Genomic DNA, 16843 nt, shown 5'->3' with positions numbered 1-16843 from the left:
CTCTTCTCTTTTTATATTAAGTTTTCTCTGTATATGAACCGTTAAAACAAAAAGAGAAGGAGAAGAAACACAAAATGTGCCTGAGAGACAAGGAAGTGCCGCGGGAACTTACAAAACTAATGCCTCAACCCAAAAGGAAACTCCACTCAAGATGACAAACAGGGTATAAGCTGCAGAAACCCAGGCAGCGTTAGTGCCTCGGTATATCACACCGAGCTGCAGCGGACCACCACAACTACTAAAAACAATTCCAGGTCTCAGGGCTGTAAACCGAGATGCTATGTGTCTTAGCAGCATCCCGACCATCCAAGTTGACATTTCAATAACGTTTAGTCCTCAGGGTGCGGTCACCCATCCAAGAACAAGGCTGTGCATTAAGGTCAGGCCATTGCTTAGCAGGGCTAGTATGTGCCAGGCGGTCTTCGAAGCATGGACGGTATTTCATCTAAGTGGACGTTCCAGTATTATTTCAGGTTATGTCCTCATCTTACCTCCGTGCTTTATATCTGCTCATCAAAAAATAACTCTGTGAGCTCCTGAACTCAGCCGACATGTTTCATGTAACGGTCACACTGACCTCAGATGACTTCAGGGATAATTGGACATACCAGTGGTTGCATCTTCGTAGTGGAGGTGAATAGTGATAGAAGCTTTTAATCTTATTAGGTTAAAGTGTTCTTACATTTTTGCATTATTTGGTGCTAGCATTTATGTCCACACAAATACATGAATATCCATCATATACTGTAATTTGCATAGGAAATTTTCTTCTCCATGTATCTTAGATACTTTATCTTATGTGGAAGGTTGATCATAATAAAAGTGGGTTGCTAGCTCACAAGAGTGTCCAAACTATAAGGAGTTCATCGTCTGAGGATCATGAATGTCCAGTGAAAATGTCATGGCACTAAGGCCAATAAATTGTGTTATTGTGTAGATTTTGGCCAGATGGTTAGAGGAAAGTTTGGGGGTTACCGAAAACATTATGATTTATACTCTGGGAACATGGATATTCTCAGCTATGGCAGTGGGAACATGTTTTCAGAAGGGGGTAATCCCCTACACTTGCACTACACTGTCATAGCACTGAGACTACTGTTGGATGAAAACTGCATTTGAGTTTTTGTATTTTGTTCATGCTGGAGAAGCTGTCTCAATCAGGTTCAAACATCTTTGTCACAACAGATCATTACAAAAAAAAAAAAAACAATAGGACACTTTACAAAATGTGGGAAACCATCTGTAAATCTGGTGAACCTCCTGATAGTTTTATTTAAATTTTTAATGACAGGAAAAACAAATCTTGCAACAATACAATGATATCTCAGCCACATGGAAGCAAGGATGCTGCAGCACTCTCAGCAATCCTCCTCGCCACAGCTACGTCCATAGCTAATTTCATGTCAGTCTGAACATAATTGTGGATTAGCATGCTGGCCGACCAACATCGCCTTCCTTAGGCCACTACAAGCAGTTGAGTTTTGCATGCAGTGAACATGTCATTATGGGATTTTCTGGGCATACAAGGGTCACAGCACAAACTGTCAAAATAAACCACTTCAAAAAGAAAAAAAATGCACATTTCCACTTACTGTATTTTGACTCATCTCAGGAAGATCCAGATCAAACAGTCAGTCAGTGACTGCAAGGAATCCAGTCATGTTAGAAGGATGTTCCAAATATAACTACCCTGGACAGCAACACATCAGTAGGCTACATACTAATCTAGACAGGCAGCCAGCCAACCAGTCAGTCAAAAAGGCAGTCAGCCAGAAAGCCACGCAGCCTGACATTGAGTTCACACTGCAGACATATATCTAGTTTCTACCGGCCAAACTTTAGGACTGAGTGGACCAATACTCAGGGCTGGACCTAGCACATTCAGTGCCCTAGCGCCCCTAACCTTATACCACACTCACTGGCTATAGCTCGCTTTACTACACCGAAACTAGTCCAATGGTTCACTCAAATTTAAATTGACACAAGAAAATGACGCAAATTACTGTGTAGCTGAACTTTTGCTTTATATGTTTTGCTCCAAATAGCTTGATGACAGTTTCAACTGAATGGCAATAATGTTTATGTTGTTAGCTAACGTCACCCCCCAGCACTGGCTAGCAAATGTTAGCTAATTAGCAAGATTACATGATGCTAGCATGATTAATCCATTCACTAAAATTGACAAAATGCAAAGTTAATCATTAAATTTGCAAACCTTTCTTCTTGGCTTGTTTGTCATTTTCTTTTTTTTCTTCTCCTTTTTGTACTGTGCCCTGCATGGCTTTTTCCTTTTTCATTTTCTCTAACTCTAACACTCTGCACATACACTTCACTCCATCATAACCATCACTGCTCTAGCATGTTCTGACTGTGATGATCACCCACTGATGAACACAACAAAACGTATTGTGTGCACCTTTAAGAGCTACAAACAAGTTGAATTATTTTATTTCCTCATAAAACCTTTGAAAAGATCTTTTAAATCTTTTAAAGAGTAGAAATTGTGCATTGTTAATGGCTTTTGTGTAGCTGTCTTCTTCTTCCCTGCCTTTATTATTAGCACATTGCTACATTTGTAGACACATTATCGCAGCCAACTATGTGTGTCCTTATGTACATGCACAATACAAATAAAATGGGGACCCACTCATAAAAAACATTGCTCCATATTTCTACCATTAATTTTAACCCAAATAAAGATCATTCTCTAAACCGCACTAAGTTGTTTACATGCCTCAACCTAGCCAAACCTTTACCATAGCGCTGTCACATAATAAAACATTATTTTCAGCAGTGATTTGTAACAGTTTTGGGGGACACTTCACACTTCTTTGTGTCATTGTGAAGTACATGGACCAATGACATATTTAATTTGGAAGACTTGTATGTTCATGCTGCAGTCAAGCCAACATATAGGTGAACCGTCACGCTAGATGTGATGGAGGGTGACAGAGGATAGAGGGATAGTGTGCTGTTTACTCAACTACGTTTACATTAACTGACAGCTGCAGTTAATACTGTAGTTATTTGCAGAGTAAAATTTCACAGTCGAGATATCTAACAAGCTCATAAAATATGATGCTTTGCCCAGCAGTTAACTCACTTTCTTTCCTAGAGTTAGAAGAGAAGATGAATGCCACTCTCACATCTGTGTGTTAATACAGAGCAAGAGCCAGAAGACGATTAGCCTAGCTTAGCATAAAGACTGGGAGCAGCTAGCCTGGCTCTTTTAAAATTTAACTTAGCAAGAACTGCTGTCAAGAATCAAACATTTTACTTTGACATTAAGTCCAGTACTTTTTAACTTTGATGTTACTTTTGCTTCACAGTTACATTTTAAAAGCAGAACTTTTACTCGAATAATAAAATATCATCCCATTGTCTTTTTGCTACTCTGTTATTGCTGTGTAAATTGAAGATGTGAGGTACTTTTAATCTTTAAATAGACAGACAGACAGAGAGGCAGTCTGTCAGAAAGCCAGAGTCAGCTAGCCAGATGCACTTAAGACAGTCAGCCGAGCTGCTGCTGAACCAGCAAAGCAGCTTCACAGCTGAGCCAGTGAAATACATTTTACTGTGAAATAGACCAATAAAATATGTGATGTATTCACCAGTGTACCACTTATAGAATTAAATATTTCCATTAAGAGCTAATAAACTATAGGGAACAGTGGTAAATCATTGATTCTAAAATCACAATCCCGTTTTGTCACCATAATTAAGGGTTAGTTATGAAAAGATAAACTGTAACTGATGTGAACGACATTCTGAGGAAAGTCAGAAATGCAAATAGGATCGAGACATGCAAATTTTGGGGCAGTTTAGACAGATATCCAAATTTGAAGACGGATAGCGAGCAGAGGGGCAGTTTCCTCTTTTGATGATGTGCTGTTGTTGACTTCCATTTCAAACAGTATTGATGGAAAAACCAACATTAGCTCACAGACTCCACCTACCCCTGCCTCCCCCCCACCCCCCCTCCCGTGTTAAATTTAAAGATGGGGTCCTCAAAATGAATCAATTTACATTTCTCGTCCTTAAAGGAATTTTGCCGAGGACATCACTGAATCAAGAGCGCTCTGATTTATGGCGGTATTTAATTCAAGGCAGCAGGGATCATTGACATGTAACCAGGGAATTTCATTACTTGGTTGGCCAATCTGGTGAAAGGCTGCAGGAAAAATACTGTGTGTGGAGTGAATCCGAGAGAGACGCGGGCATTAATTCATTCTGTGCGTCGTTTGCTTTTGCTTGTTCACTCATTTGCTTACTCACTCGCTCGCTCACTCGCTTCTTCACTCACTCATTCTTTGGCTCGCTCGCCCGGCATCTGACAGCAGACTGACCTTGACCTTTGCACTACTTAACACAGTGGAAGAAGCGATCCCATTTGTGTCCACTCACATACTGGTGGATTCGATTGCAGCTACATATGCTTTGACCACAGCAGAGCAATGCATTATTTAGCAATTTATTAACATGTTTTATGGTATATATTAATGTTTTTGTATGTATTTTCTCCTGAAGTGAAACAGCCTTGTCACCAATTACCTCACTCTTTGCTCACTGCAGCATGAATAATTTCTATCATATTAAATCAGCAAATATTTAATAAATCATTATTTTATTTATTTATTTTTTTGTAATCTCACATAATTATTTTAATGAGCTTGACACAACCAGCTGTGTTTCCCCTGGTGTGATAATCAACAAAACAATCATCAATTAATGATCATGATGGAAACATTTTGTGAAAAAAAAAAATGGCTGAAATTTTCTCAATGTCACAAAAGGACTCTGTCATAATCTCCAAAAAAAAAAAAAAAAAAAAATCATATGACAACAGCATAATTTAATACCTCCGATTCTCAATGCTGTGTGTTCCCCTGTTGAGATGCAGTGGAGGAATAGTAACAAAAAGAGGGGAATTTGTACTAAAAAGACTCTAACTCTGGAAAATATTCAATTGATTTTACCAATTTGAATGGCTGAAGCTTCATATTAACTTCAGATGAACTTCTGAATACATTTTTGCACAAAACAAGAGCTGTGGATTTAGTCCCCGATCACTTACACTGAAAGCACGTTGAGAATGGATCTTTTAACGGCCAGTATGAACAGAAGGAATGATTACAGCGAGAAAAAACAATGTTTATACGGGGACGTGATGTTTATTCTAAGACAGACTTGAGAAATTGTGAACCTATCCTTTAAGATTCCCTGGATTTTACTAGATGTGAAAGGAAGAAAATACCATTTGATAAAAAAAAAAAAAATACTCTACATACTTACTATAACTGCTGTATTCACTATGAGGTATCTGTTTTACATCTACCTGAAGACACAGTTGTATTTGCCAGGCTGGATGTATGTAACATCGCCTGTTGGCAGCAGCTTGCAGGGTTCTCATGTAGCCTCTTGTATATCTGTGATACGATTTATGATATAATTTATGAGGTGATCTTGAGTCAAAGCCAGGCTCTCTGTTTCAAGGTGGTGCTACATCACAGCCTAAAATGCTTATGGAAGGTTTGGATGTGAACACACACTGTAAATAGATTTTATTGGGTATGTCCTCACATAGTGACCTATCGAAGACCGTTGCTGTATTAATAACCCATCCTGTGGTGTTTGGTATTTATATCAGCGTGTCTGTCGTCTGCCTGTCTGTGTTCACACTCTTTACAGCTGCAGTGATTTAAAATGTCGAGGGAGCTCTGCGGGTTGCCGATGCTGACGGATGACGCGTCACGCACGGACACCTGCTACAAAAAACACACCGAAAAACGAAATATGCGGCAGGGTGTATTCCATTAGAGTCCACGGATGGCAAACAGGTTTTCATTTCACCAACCAAACACTTCAGCAGCTCTTCTAACTGATTAGTTTCTCCCTCTTTTGCAGGTTGAACAGTTGCTGCTTTGTTAGACTGAAATCTTGAGAACTCTTGGCCTTTTCTGTCTGTGACTGGACGCTGCTGCGATATGTTCGTGGTACCCAGATGATTAATCCTGCTGACTTTGGTGATCCCAAGCTTCGCATTTAGTGCCACTGACATGTCAAATTTTCCACTTTACCAGTGAAATATCTCAACATCTTTTGAATGTGTTGGCACAAAATTTAGCACAGGCATTCATTGTTCCCAGATGATGGATCCTCGAGCCACCATGAGGCTCACATTTGTGGTTTTGGGTGAAATGTCTCAAATATTGGGTGGATCGCCATAGATTTTGGTACAGATATTTATGTTCCACTCAGGATGAACTGTAATCGTTTTGGTGGTTTCCTGAATTTCCATCTAGTGCCATCATCAATTCAAAAATTTGAATGTGTCCAATGATTTGGTTTATGACCAAATACCTGCAAAACTTCTTCCTCTCTCCTGTCCTTGTAGCCTCTCGCCGTACCACATCACCCTGTTTATGTTCATGTTTAAGAACAGGACACAAGACTGGGCTATATCTTTAAAATTATGCCCTAATACATTAGATAGATTTGATCATGTCTGTGGTGTTAGTTTAATTAGTCAAAATTAAGAAATGAGGTTTAAGTTTCCTTGATTCATCAGTTTGGGTTAATTATGCAGTTCATGGCACAGTTTTATGATGAAAGTGTACATTTAAATAATTGTCCTCTTGTGTGTGAAGGAGGTTTGCATGTGTGTGTGTGTTTGTGGTGACATGCTATAAATTTCAGTACATTAACCAACATGTGTTGTAAATACACAGCAGTGTGTACATTCCTCTCTCATACAAACAATAATGTAGCTCAAGGCTGAGGCAACGCATTGAAATGCAAAACCTACAACTGACATTGCCTTTAACAAATATTTGCAGCGTACGACTGTGCTGCTGCCTTCAAGTGTTGTTGTAAATATAACCGGTGAACAAGTGCACATGAACAGCCCTGCAGAGTGGGTCACAAAACCAGAAAAAAATTACAATTTGCAATGGTAATTGGATTGCAATGATGCAGTGAGGAGCTGACACCAGTATGGAAAAATGTTAAGGTTATAGGCACAACCTGCCTTTTACTTGAGTGGTCAGACAGTAATGACATCCGATGTCTGTGAAACCTTGTATATATTTATGAATTTGTTTTTATTTATTTATGGTTTATTCACAGATATATATTGTGCTACGGTGTCCATCTGTTAAATAAAATAAATGTTTTTTCTCCTTCTAAATCACAAATACATACATCTGTACTATTTCCATCACAATATGAAAGGCTCACAAAAGAGGGAACCCTCATTCTTCGGCTAATAGCTGGTAAGCAGCCAGGATGAGAAAATACCAAATCAGTTTTTTAGAACTCACAGTAACATATTTTTAACCACAAAAGCCATAAATAACTGCTTTCTGTAGCGCTCGGAGGCAGCATTAAAAGGAGAAACACTGGTCTGACCTTCACTTCAGTCCCACCTCACCAGCCACTCCTCTCCTCATGTTTACTTCCCCGCAGCCCATAATTGCCATACTTCAGCTACGGAGAGCCCTGAGTTATTCACACGCGTTGTTCCTCTCTCATAAAATCTTCTTTTCAGCGATATGTGTCGTCAGTAAAGCATTCTGAGAGAAACTATTGTGAAAAATTGCCCAACTTATTATCACGTATTCTCTCCTCTGATTGGTTAATAAGAGGTGAATCCCGGGCCGAGGATGAGCTCACGTTGCCCGAGGCGCCACACATTCATACATGACGAATAATATACGGTATCCTGCATGTGTAGGATAAATACACCCATACAGACGCACAAAGCCTGGGGTGGTACCTACATGTGCTGACATGACAGTTAACGTGTATACAGCTTTTCTGCGTTCACACAGCCTGTAGCTCCACATTCTTCACCAGTGTAACACGTGAACAGTTACACAAAAACACTGTTGACATGGAGGCTTATGTTGGGTTAAGTCATGCATTTTGTGTTCAGCTTCATGTAGAGAAAAGAGTCGACCAAGTCAATCAATCAATCAATCAATCAAATAAATGCATTAGAGTCTCTGAATACATCTATGAAGAGGTTACAGTCATCAAGTTTCAAGTAAGACAATCACATCAGTAGGACAGTTTTGGCCATTAAAAGTTCAGTTGTGAACGACTAAAAAGGTTTTGTGACCACACAAAACCCTTGGTTGTGCTTTCCCTGTTGATCTGGTCCTATATCACCAAAGAAAATACACACATACTGAAAAGAAAAAGATAAAAAAGGCTCTTCAGATGCAAAATTAAGGTGAAAAAAGGAGACTCAGATAGGCAGACAATCACACAATCAGTGATGGTCAATCAGGAGAAAATTGCAGAGACAGAAGGTATTTTGCATCTCGAAAAGACACAGAAAGTGTCAAGCGGAGCGTCATCGTGATATCCCATTCATTTTTCATGAGAAGGGCCAAATCTCTCAGTTAGAACAGTTAACAGTTAAAATGAACTGTTAAAATAAACCAGCTACGACCTGGAAGGGGTAAAATGTTTTACAGAATACTGTTGTGAGTTTATGAAATACAGAAGGGTGACAAATTGATGGAAAAACCAACATAAAGTGTCTCAGGAAGGTGTTGGGCCACCACATGCCACCAGAACAGCTTCAACGTACCTTGGCATTGATTCTACAAGTCTCTGGTACTCTTCTGGAGGGATGAACACCATTCTTCCAAAGGATATCCCCTCATTTGGTGTTTTGATGGTGGTGGAGAGTGTTGTCGGCCCAAAACCTCCCATAGGTGTTCAATTGGGTTGAGGTCTGGTCATAGCATATGATTCACATCATTTTCATACTCATCAAACCAATCAGTGACCCCTCGTACCCTATGAATTGGGGCATCGTCATCCTGGAAGAGACCATTCCCATCAGGATAGAAATGTTTCATCGTAGGATAAAGGTGATCACTCAGAACAACTTTGTATTGATTTGCAGTGACCCTTCCCTCTAAAGGGACAAGTGGAACCAAACAATGCCAGCAAAATGCCCCTCACAGCATAACAGAGCCACCAGATCCCCTCACAGTAGGGGTCAAGCATTCAGGGTCTCTCGGTGTACGCCACACATGCACTCGCCCACTTGTCGAGAATATGGTGAAGGATGACTCATCTGACCATATCACTATTTTCCACATTTCTGTAGACCAGTGCCTATTGTTTTTGCACCACTGAACTCTCAAATGTGCATTCATCTTTGTAATGAGGGGTTTTTGCACTGCAACCCTACTATAATATCCCTCTCTATGTAATTGTCGACGGACCGTTCTTGCTGACACAGTCTGATCACGTCCTGCATTGACATTCTCAGTCACCTGAGGACGAGTTGCTCTTCTGTTTTTACTCACATAGCGCACTGACGCACGAGCATCACGGTCATCGAGCGTGTGTCGTCGACCATGATTTCTGACCCTATTTACTGACGTATCTCCCGTAGATTTAAACGCAGATGTCATGTTAGTCACTGTTCCTATTGAAACACCAGCCAGTTGAGCAGCCTTTGTGACTGACGCTCCCGGCGAAATACATTCTCATACAAAATCAGAATCAACTGGGACTGCTCAGCGTTTTCATACATGCCACAGAGCGTGAGTGTTAATTGCTTAATTGTACCATGCAGTGCAGCTGTGTGGAAGCATCTGCATTCGTTATGTTTCTCCACTCATTTATTGAGATTTTTCCTTCAATTTGTCACCCATCTGTATCTTATAACTACTAAGAGAAACATACACTAATAAAGAAAAGTAACATTTACTAATGTTTATCTCGTGATGTAATACTTGTCATAAATAACCACTGATCCAGAAAGCATCATGGGACACTAAAACTGTCCACCATAATCCTGCATAATAGATTGTCCTTATGTTTGCATACAGTATGTTGAATCTCATGTTGTATTAGTATTAATACAATTTAAGGGCCTCCCATAAACAATCAGTGTCTTATTGATGAGTTCTGCAACGGAAATCTGATCAATCAAGCTTTAATAAAAGGCCAATATCAGCCTCATACGTTAATATCTCATAAAACTGTCTAGTGACATTACACACAGCGGTGCAGACAGACAACATCCTCTATTGATGTGTATTGAAAGCCATGTCTTGTTTGTAGTTATCAATCAGTGCCGTGGCCTATTTTATAGACGGGTCATGTGTTCATTGATCAGCAGGGGAGGATGGGGGTCATGTTCAACTCCAGCTGTGTCAAAGCAGGCGATCGATAAAACTCACACACTACGTTGTAGCAACCGACTAAGCTTAGTTCAAACTTCTCATGTTATTTTCTTGTGGATTGAAATGTTGGCTGTCAGTAGGCCATGTGTGTTCTCTGATCACATGACTGCCTGTCCATGCATTGATATCACCACAAGTCAGTATCACATCACACCTCCTTAGTGCTGATTCACACCGGAAACTCATTTGTGCATTGGTGATGAAGTGACTAGCAGTAAGTAAAACATGCAACATTACTTTCGTGATGCAGTTTATACTCCAGTAGAGCAAAGTCATTTATAATTGGAGGGTGAGACAAAATTAATATAGCTTCCTCTTTTTTAGACCCTCTTGTTCTCCTGGTTCCTTCAAAAGTCTGCTGAGACGGTTTGCTATTGGTCATCAATACTAATTTGGGTGTCAAAGTTCACCAGAGGTCTATGTGAAGGATACCACAAACACAACTCGACATAATGTACACAAAGAAATTACTGACATGGAACAAGAACATCTCAGGTAAGTGTCTGATATTTGACCATGCATTGAATCAGGGTACATGTTCTTTTATATAAAGTTGTCTCTTGTTTAGATTAGCATCAATTAATGTCCATGTCTTAATATATTTGTCAACCAATTCAAAGTTTCCAGAATTGTTAAAGAAAACTGTCATTATAAACCTTTCTGTTTCTAATCCCCTTCAAAGTACTCTCCTTGAGATGTGCTTCTCCCATCCCTGGAAACATTTCTTGTAGTTATATTTTATCAACATGTCCAGAGTCTCCTGTGATTCCTGGATTTGTTCTACAGTAGCAAACCTTCTCCCTTTTAGTCTTGATTTTAGTTTCAGCAAGCTGTAGGCAGACGCTACCGAGCAGTGAAGCCGATAACTACACCTGTGCTATTGATGGCTTCGGGGAATATTTGGATCCCCTCCCTCATGCCTTATTTGATTCTGTAGTACTGACATCACTTTTTGTATCCACATTTTGAAAGAGGGGGGGTTTTATGTTTGTGTGTGTGTGTGTGTGACACTGTGTATGGCCTCTCTCTGAATCAATGGGGTTGTAATGAGGTAGATTAGGTAGACAGAATGTAGCGTTTTGTTCTTGACCTTATATCTTTGTGAAGACCATTTTGAGCTTTAGACCTTGTGAGTGACGACATTTCATTTCTTCAAAGGGTTATTAGAGGGTTTGGACTTGTTTTTTCCAGTTAAGGTTAGAGTTTAGCTTTAGGTCCAAATAAGGAAACACATCATCCTGCAACACTGTTTAGGTGGATTAGGAGAACATTATAGCAATGTGGGTCCTCACAAGTACACTATAAACTGTGTGTATGTGTGTGTATCAATTCTCCTTTCTCCTCTTCGATTTTCACCACTACTCCCCTCCTCTCCTCTGTATCACCACTCCATCATCTCCTTCTCTTCTTCCTCCTCATTTCTCCCTCTTTCTTCCCTCATCCTCCTTTCTCTCACTCTTCATCTTCCTCCCTTTCCCCTCTGCCTTTTGCTCCTTATCTATTTCTTCTCATCCATCAACTTCTTTTCCTATCATTTCATTTCCCTTTTAACTTCTATCCTTCTTCTCCTTCACTCCTTTTTTTGCTCTTCTTCTTCTCCCTTCTCTTCCTCCCCCTCTCAACATCTTCATCTTTCTTCCTCCATTTTCTTTTCTCCTCGTCCTTTCATCCTCTTCCTCATCACCTTTCTCTTCTCCTCATTTATGTTCTCCTTTATATACTCCTTTTTCCACAGTCTACCTCGCTCCCATCCTTAATTAACATCTTGCCTTTAATACTTCCATCTCCTCTCTTCACTTTATTCACCTCTCCCTCCTATAACTTCCTCCATCAGAACCTCATTTTCCTCTTTTTTTTATTTCTCATGCCACATTTTCCCTCCTCATTCTTCTTCTCCTGCTCCTCATCTCTCTTACTGCACCCCTCTCCATCCTCCCTCTCCTCCTATCATCATTACCATCATCCTCATATACGTTATTATATCTCTCTGTGTTTCACACACCCACACACACAGGTGACAAACTGAGGTGCAAACGTGCAGCGTTTTCAAATGTCCTCATTTATATGCTGTCTCACTGAGGCCATTCTAATTCCTGATAAAGACGGGAGAAAGGAGAGCTTCTCTGTTCCTTCGCAGTATCTGCAAATTCAACAACTTCCACAGCAAACTCCTCTTTCTAATCACCTTCTGTTCTCCCTTTTCACCAAATTCAGCTTGCTGGACACTCAACAGTACCAATAGTACAGTTGAGTGAAAAATTGTTTCCAAAGTTCAAAAGATGTTGCAATTAAGGCCTAAAAGAGAACATGGGTTTGAAGGAAATTGAATAGATTGTTTATAAAGATGGATGTAGCGATCACCCATTGATTCCATTTGGAGCCAGTTTGAAGTTCAGAGTTGTTATGGTCAGTGCCACCTTTTCCATTTGGAGCCAGGACCTTCCAGATAAGGAGTATCGGGTGTTGCCTTTCACACTCTGGAAACCCACTCCGAAGGCCGAAGCGAACGCTAGATTACTGCACACTTGGGCTAACATTAGGTACTTAAGCTAAATTTTGCTAACAAGGCAGTATCGTAATCAAGTAACATCAAACACACCGAAATATTACGACAGTAGTCTGAATTGGTGTGAGTCCCGGAGCCGAGGAGAGCAAGTGACCCCTAGCACACTTATTAGAAGGCCTGAATTTCGCGATTGAGACCATAATGACTGGTTGACTCAGTATTTCTAGAGAGAACTTGACGCTTTTTGAATGGGAGTCACCTGGAGCCAGCATCTGGCATCCGTTGATGGCATTGCACTTTAAGGTACTTCCACACTACCTTCAGCTTTACGCCATGGTAGTTGCCGTTTGGTATGAAATGATGATGAGGGTTATGATTGAACTGGGAGGAAAAATATTATGTTTGTAATAGAAGATTCAATAAACACCAAATTTGCAGTGACTTTGTCTCTAAAATGAATCAATAATCATGAATCCTAAGCTATTTTACCCACAGGACATTAATATTTTATGCACTAAATTTCATCCATCACATCATGAGTGACCTATGTAACATCGCAAACATCAGTCATTTTTTGTGATGAAGCAAAATACCCTATAACCATACAGTGTGGAGCCTCTGCACTGAGTTGTGAGTGTGCTGGTGTCACAAATGTGATTCAGTTGAGTGTCCTTCAATTCAAGTACAAAACATTAAAAATGACCATAACTGGGAGTTAGGTTGTCATGCACCGTCAACTATGAAACACCCCACTGGCTCTATTTATTCTGGCATACTCTCTATCCTTCGGCCAGCATTTTTCAAGTCTCCATGAGTAGAATTGCAGACCTTGGATCAGCAGGCACGCCTCCTTGACTATCTTATTCTCAGCAACCTGGGAAATAAAAGCTGTCTGCAGAACAACTCTTCTCGTGTAGGGTGCTGCTGTAAAAGTCAGCCTAAAAACTACATGATTCTCACAACCTTGTTGCTTGATTTCCATTGAGAGTAACCAAAAGTGTTTTCTGTGAAAACTAGGACACATGAGTGCATTCCTCCTCCTCTAGATCTAAACAGGAGAGAGAGAGAGTTGTCTGTCAGCAAGATCAGTCTGCATGATAATACTATACTATATCTTATGCAGAAAGAATAAAAATGCATGCAAAAATAACATTATATTTATCTGGAGAAGACTTTCATTCAAAACATTTTACAGTTCTCTAATTAATATTGTTCTCTAATTAATATTCTAATACTGCTAAATTTTCTCTTTTCTTGTGTTTGCTCATTAAGCCTGAAATCCTCTGCCTGACTGTAAAAACACTTGACATCAGCAGACTTTCAATTTTTCTTGACTGTGATACACTATCTCTTCTTGCCACTAAAAACAGGAAGTATGATAGGATGTGTCAGGAAAGTGATTTGAACTAATCAGATATGCAATTATTACAGAATGATTTACCCTTAATCTGACCAACTATTAAAGAAGGATTTAGTTTGAGTCTGGTGGCTTAGAGCAATCAACCATCCTGATAAATCTAGCTCTTGTACTGAAATACCAACTGTATAAGTTCATCTTAACTGTCAGGAGTGGGATTTGAACCCACGCCTCCATTAGGAGACCAGAATTCCCTTTATTCAGGAAGGACGAACCTTGAGTCTGGCGCCTTAGACCACTCGGCCATCCTGACAGCTTTGCTTTCAGAGTGCAGTCTACCAGCCTTCTTTCTCTTTCAAAGACTGTGGACACATTATCACATCTCCCCTCTCTTTAGAATGGTGGGCTTTTCACTCCTCCTTCAAGTTGGGCCATTCAGAACAACTATAAACACATTTGTTTTCTGACGAGGTCGGACAAGAGGTCGTGCAAACTTCTTTTTGGGCTTAACCTGAGCATTAGACCACTTGGCCATTCTTACTTCTCCAGTTGACATCGCCCAGACTACATAGTATTTGTATTTAGTAAACAATGAAAATGGGGTTAAATGGTACCTCTTCTTTTCACTAAAAGGCATTGAACTGTCAGGAGTGGGATTTGAACCCACGCCTCCATCCGGAGACCAGAATTCCCGTTGTTCAGGAAGGATGGACCTTGAGTCTGGCGCCTTAGACCACTCGGCCATCCTGACAGCTTTGCTTTTAGAGCTTAGTCTATCAACCTTCTTTCTCTTTCTGATGTGGACAAGAGATAGTATGCAGCGTTTTCTCTTTGGTAAAATTACTAATTATTTCTGATGTGTGAGCAGCAGAAGTTGAACCTACACTTCTGTTTGGAAACAAGAAGTACCATTCGTCAGGAAAGACTAACCTTGAGTCTGACTGACCTATATAGCCGTTCAGAACAACTATAAACACATTTGATTCCTGAATGGACGAGGTCGGACAGGAGATCATACGTATTACTTAATATTGAGCATAACCTGACCATTAGACTACTCTGCCACTCGGCATTCTGACTTCTCCGGTTAACATCACCTAATCTACATTGTACTTGTTTTCAGTAGATGTTGAAGATGACTTTGAAAAGTACCTCTTCATTTACAAAAAAAATGTCATCTGTCAGGAGTGGGATTTAAACCCACGCCTCCATTAGGAGACCAGAAGTCCCATCGTTTAGGAAGGATTAACCTTGAGTCTGGCACCTTAGACCGCTCGGCCATCCTGACTATGTACTTTTTTCTGTTTAGTCTATCAAAAATGTTTCTCTCTAAAGAACAGAGTATACATCAACAATATAATCAGGCATTTATGACATAAGAGTGGGATTTGAACCATTGCCTTCACCAGGAGACTAGTGTATATTGTAATTGTATTCAGTACATGGTGAAGACAGCATTGAAGGGTACATCCCTTTCAATAAAATACATTTGACATGTCAGGAGTGGGATTTGAACCCACGCCTCCATCCGGAGACCAGAAGTCCCATTGTTTAGGAAGGATTGACCTTGAGTCTGGCGCCTTAGACCACTCGGCCATCCTGACCAGTCATGCTTGGTTGGTCTTGTCTACCAAATTTGTATTTGTATGAAATACAGTGTGAGCAAAGAAATCTCCCAAATATGTATCTTTATTCACTACACTGTAAGGATTGTATTCACTAAAACCTCTCTGAAGGGGATATGAACACTCAACACCATTGGGAGACCAAAAAGTCTGATTGCTTGGGAAGGACTAATCCTAAAACTGGTAACTTAGACCCTTAGGCCATCCTGACCGCTTATCTTTTTTCTGTTTAGTCTACCAAAAATGTTTCTCTTTCAAGAACAGAGTGTACATCAGCAATATAATCAGGCATTTCTGACATAAGAGTGGGATTTGAACCATTGCCTTCACCAGGAGACAAGTGTATATTGTAATTGTATTCAGCACCTGGTGAAGGTGGCATTGAAGAGTACATCTTCTTTTCAATAAGACATTTAATGTGTCAGGAGTGGGATTTGAACCCACGCCTCCATTAGGAGACCAGAAGTCCCATTGTTTAGGAAGGATTAACCTTGAGTCTGGCGCCTTAGACCACTCGGCCATCCTGACCAGTCATGCTTATTTGGTCTTGTCTACCAAAGAAATCTACCAAACATGTATCTTTATTCAGTACACTGTAAGGATTGTCTTCACTAAAAGACTAAAAATATGAACACTCAACTCCATTGGGAGAACAAAAATTCAATTATTTGGAAAAGACTAATCCTAAACTGGTAACTTAGACCATTAGGCCATCAGGGACTGCTTGTTCTTTTCCTGCGTAGTCTATCAGCATGTTTCTCACATCAGCAACATAATCAGGCATTTCTGACATGGGAGTGGGAGTTGAGCCCATGCCTTCATCTGGAGACTTGTGCGGTTCGAGTTGTGTGATCTATATTGTATTTGTATTCAGTACATGGTGAAGATAGTATCACTGACGATTACATCTTCATTTTCACACCAAAAAAATTGACATCAGGACTTCTGGAAGGTCTGAGTCTGGCGCCTTAGGCCATCCTGACTGTCAGACAACCTTGCATCTGTGCCAGGTTTCACAATATTGTTTAATAGTGAGCATCAAATACTTCCACTGACTGTGTTAAATGTGTGGTAGAAGCCAGATGATAGACTAAACCCAAACACGTCACAAACATCCTCAGAGACAAAGAATTTTTCCAGTGTA

General features: G+C 40.1%; 1 protein-coding gene and 5 non-coding genes across 7 annotated transcripts in view; all 6 read right to left on the bottom strand.

The window, feature by feature from the left end:
- ppargc1b (peroxisome proliferator-activated receptor gamma, coactivator 1 beta) overlaps nucleotides 1-2234 on the bottom strand; it is a 108027-nt gene extending 105793 nt beyond the window's left edge. Inside the window, exon 1 of one of the 2 annotated variants that reach the window (XM_042418143.1) lies at nucleotides 2216-2234. The gene's annotated coding sequence lies outside the window, so the exon portion shown is untranslated. Of the gene's footprint in view, nucleotides 1-1592; nucleotides 1722-2215 lie in introns of those variants that run through there. The other variant, XM_042418142.1, reaches the window with a different exon arrangement.
- Nucleotides 2235-14278: 12044 nt separating this feature from the next.
- Nucleotides 14279-14387, bottom strand: trnal-caa. The gene is made up of 2 exons: nucleotides 14350-14387; nucleotides 14279-14324 (listed from the first exon to the last, which is right to left on the bottom strand). It is a non-coding gene; the product is annotated as a tRNA-Leu (tRNA).
- A 329-nt stretch (nucleotides 14388-14716) lies between these two features.
- trnal-caa lies at nucleotides 14717-14825 on the bottom strand. Its single transcript has 2 exons — nucleotides 14788-14825; nucleotides 14717-14762 (listed from the first exon to the last, which is right to left on the bottom strand). It is a non-coding gene; the product is annotated as a tRNA-Leu (tRNA).
- A 428-nt stretch (nucleotides 14826-15253) lies between these two features.
- Nucleotides 15254-15362, bottom strand: trnal-caa. Its single transcript has 2 exons — nucleotides 15325-15362; nucleotides 15254-15299 (listed from the first exon to the last, which is right to left on the bottom strand). It is a non-coding gene; the product is annotated as a tRNA-Leu (tRNA).
- A 207-nt stretch (nucleotides 15363-15569) lies between these two features.
- Nucleotides 15570-15678, bottom strand: trnal-caa. The gene is made up of 2 exons: nucleotides 15641-15678; nucleotides 15570-15615 (listed from the first exon to the last, which is right to left on the bottom strand). It is a non-coding gene; the product is annotated as a tRNA-Leu (tRNA).
- Nucleotides 15679-16118: 440 nt separating this feature from the next.
- trnal-caa lies at nucleotides 16119-16227 on the bottom strand. Its single transcript has 2 exons — nucleotides 16190-16227; nucleotides 16119-16164 (listed from the first exon to the last, which is right to left on the bottom strand). It is a non-coding gene; the product is annotated as a tRNA-Leu (tRNA).
- Between the last annotated feature and the right edge of the window lie 616 nt (nucleotides 16228-16843).

Source organism: Thunnus maccoyii, chromosome 8, assembly GCF_910596095.1.
Source record: "Thunnus maccoyii chromosome 8, fThuMac1.1, whole genome shotgun sequence".
In the NCBI taxonomy this organism is placed as follows: Eukaryota; Metazoa; Chordata; class Actinopteri; order Scombriformes; family Scombridae; genus Thunnus; species Thunnus maccoyii.
This window is presented reverse-complemented; position numbering and strand designations above follow the sequence as displayed.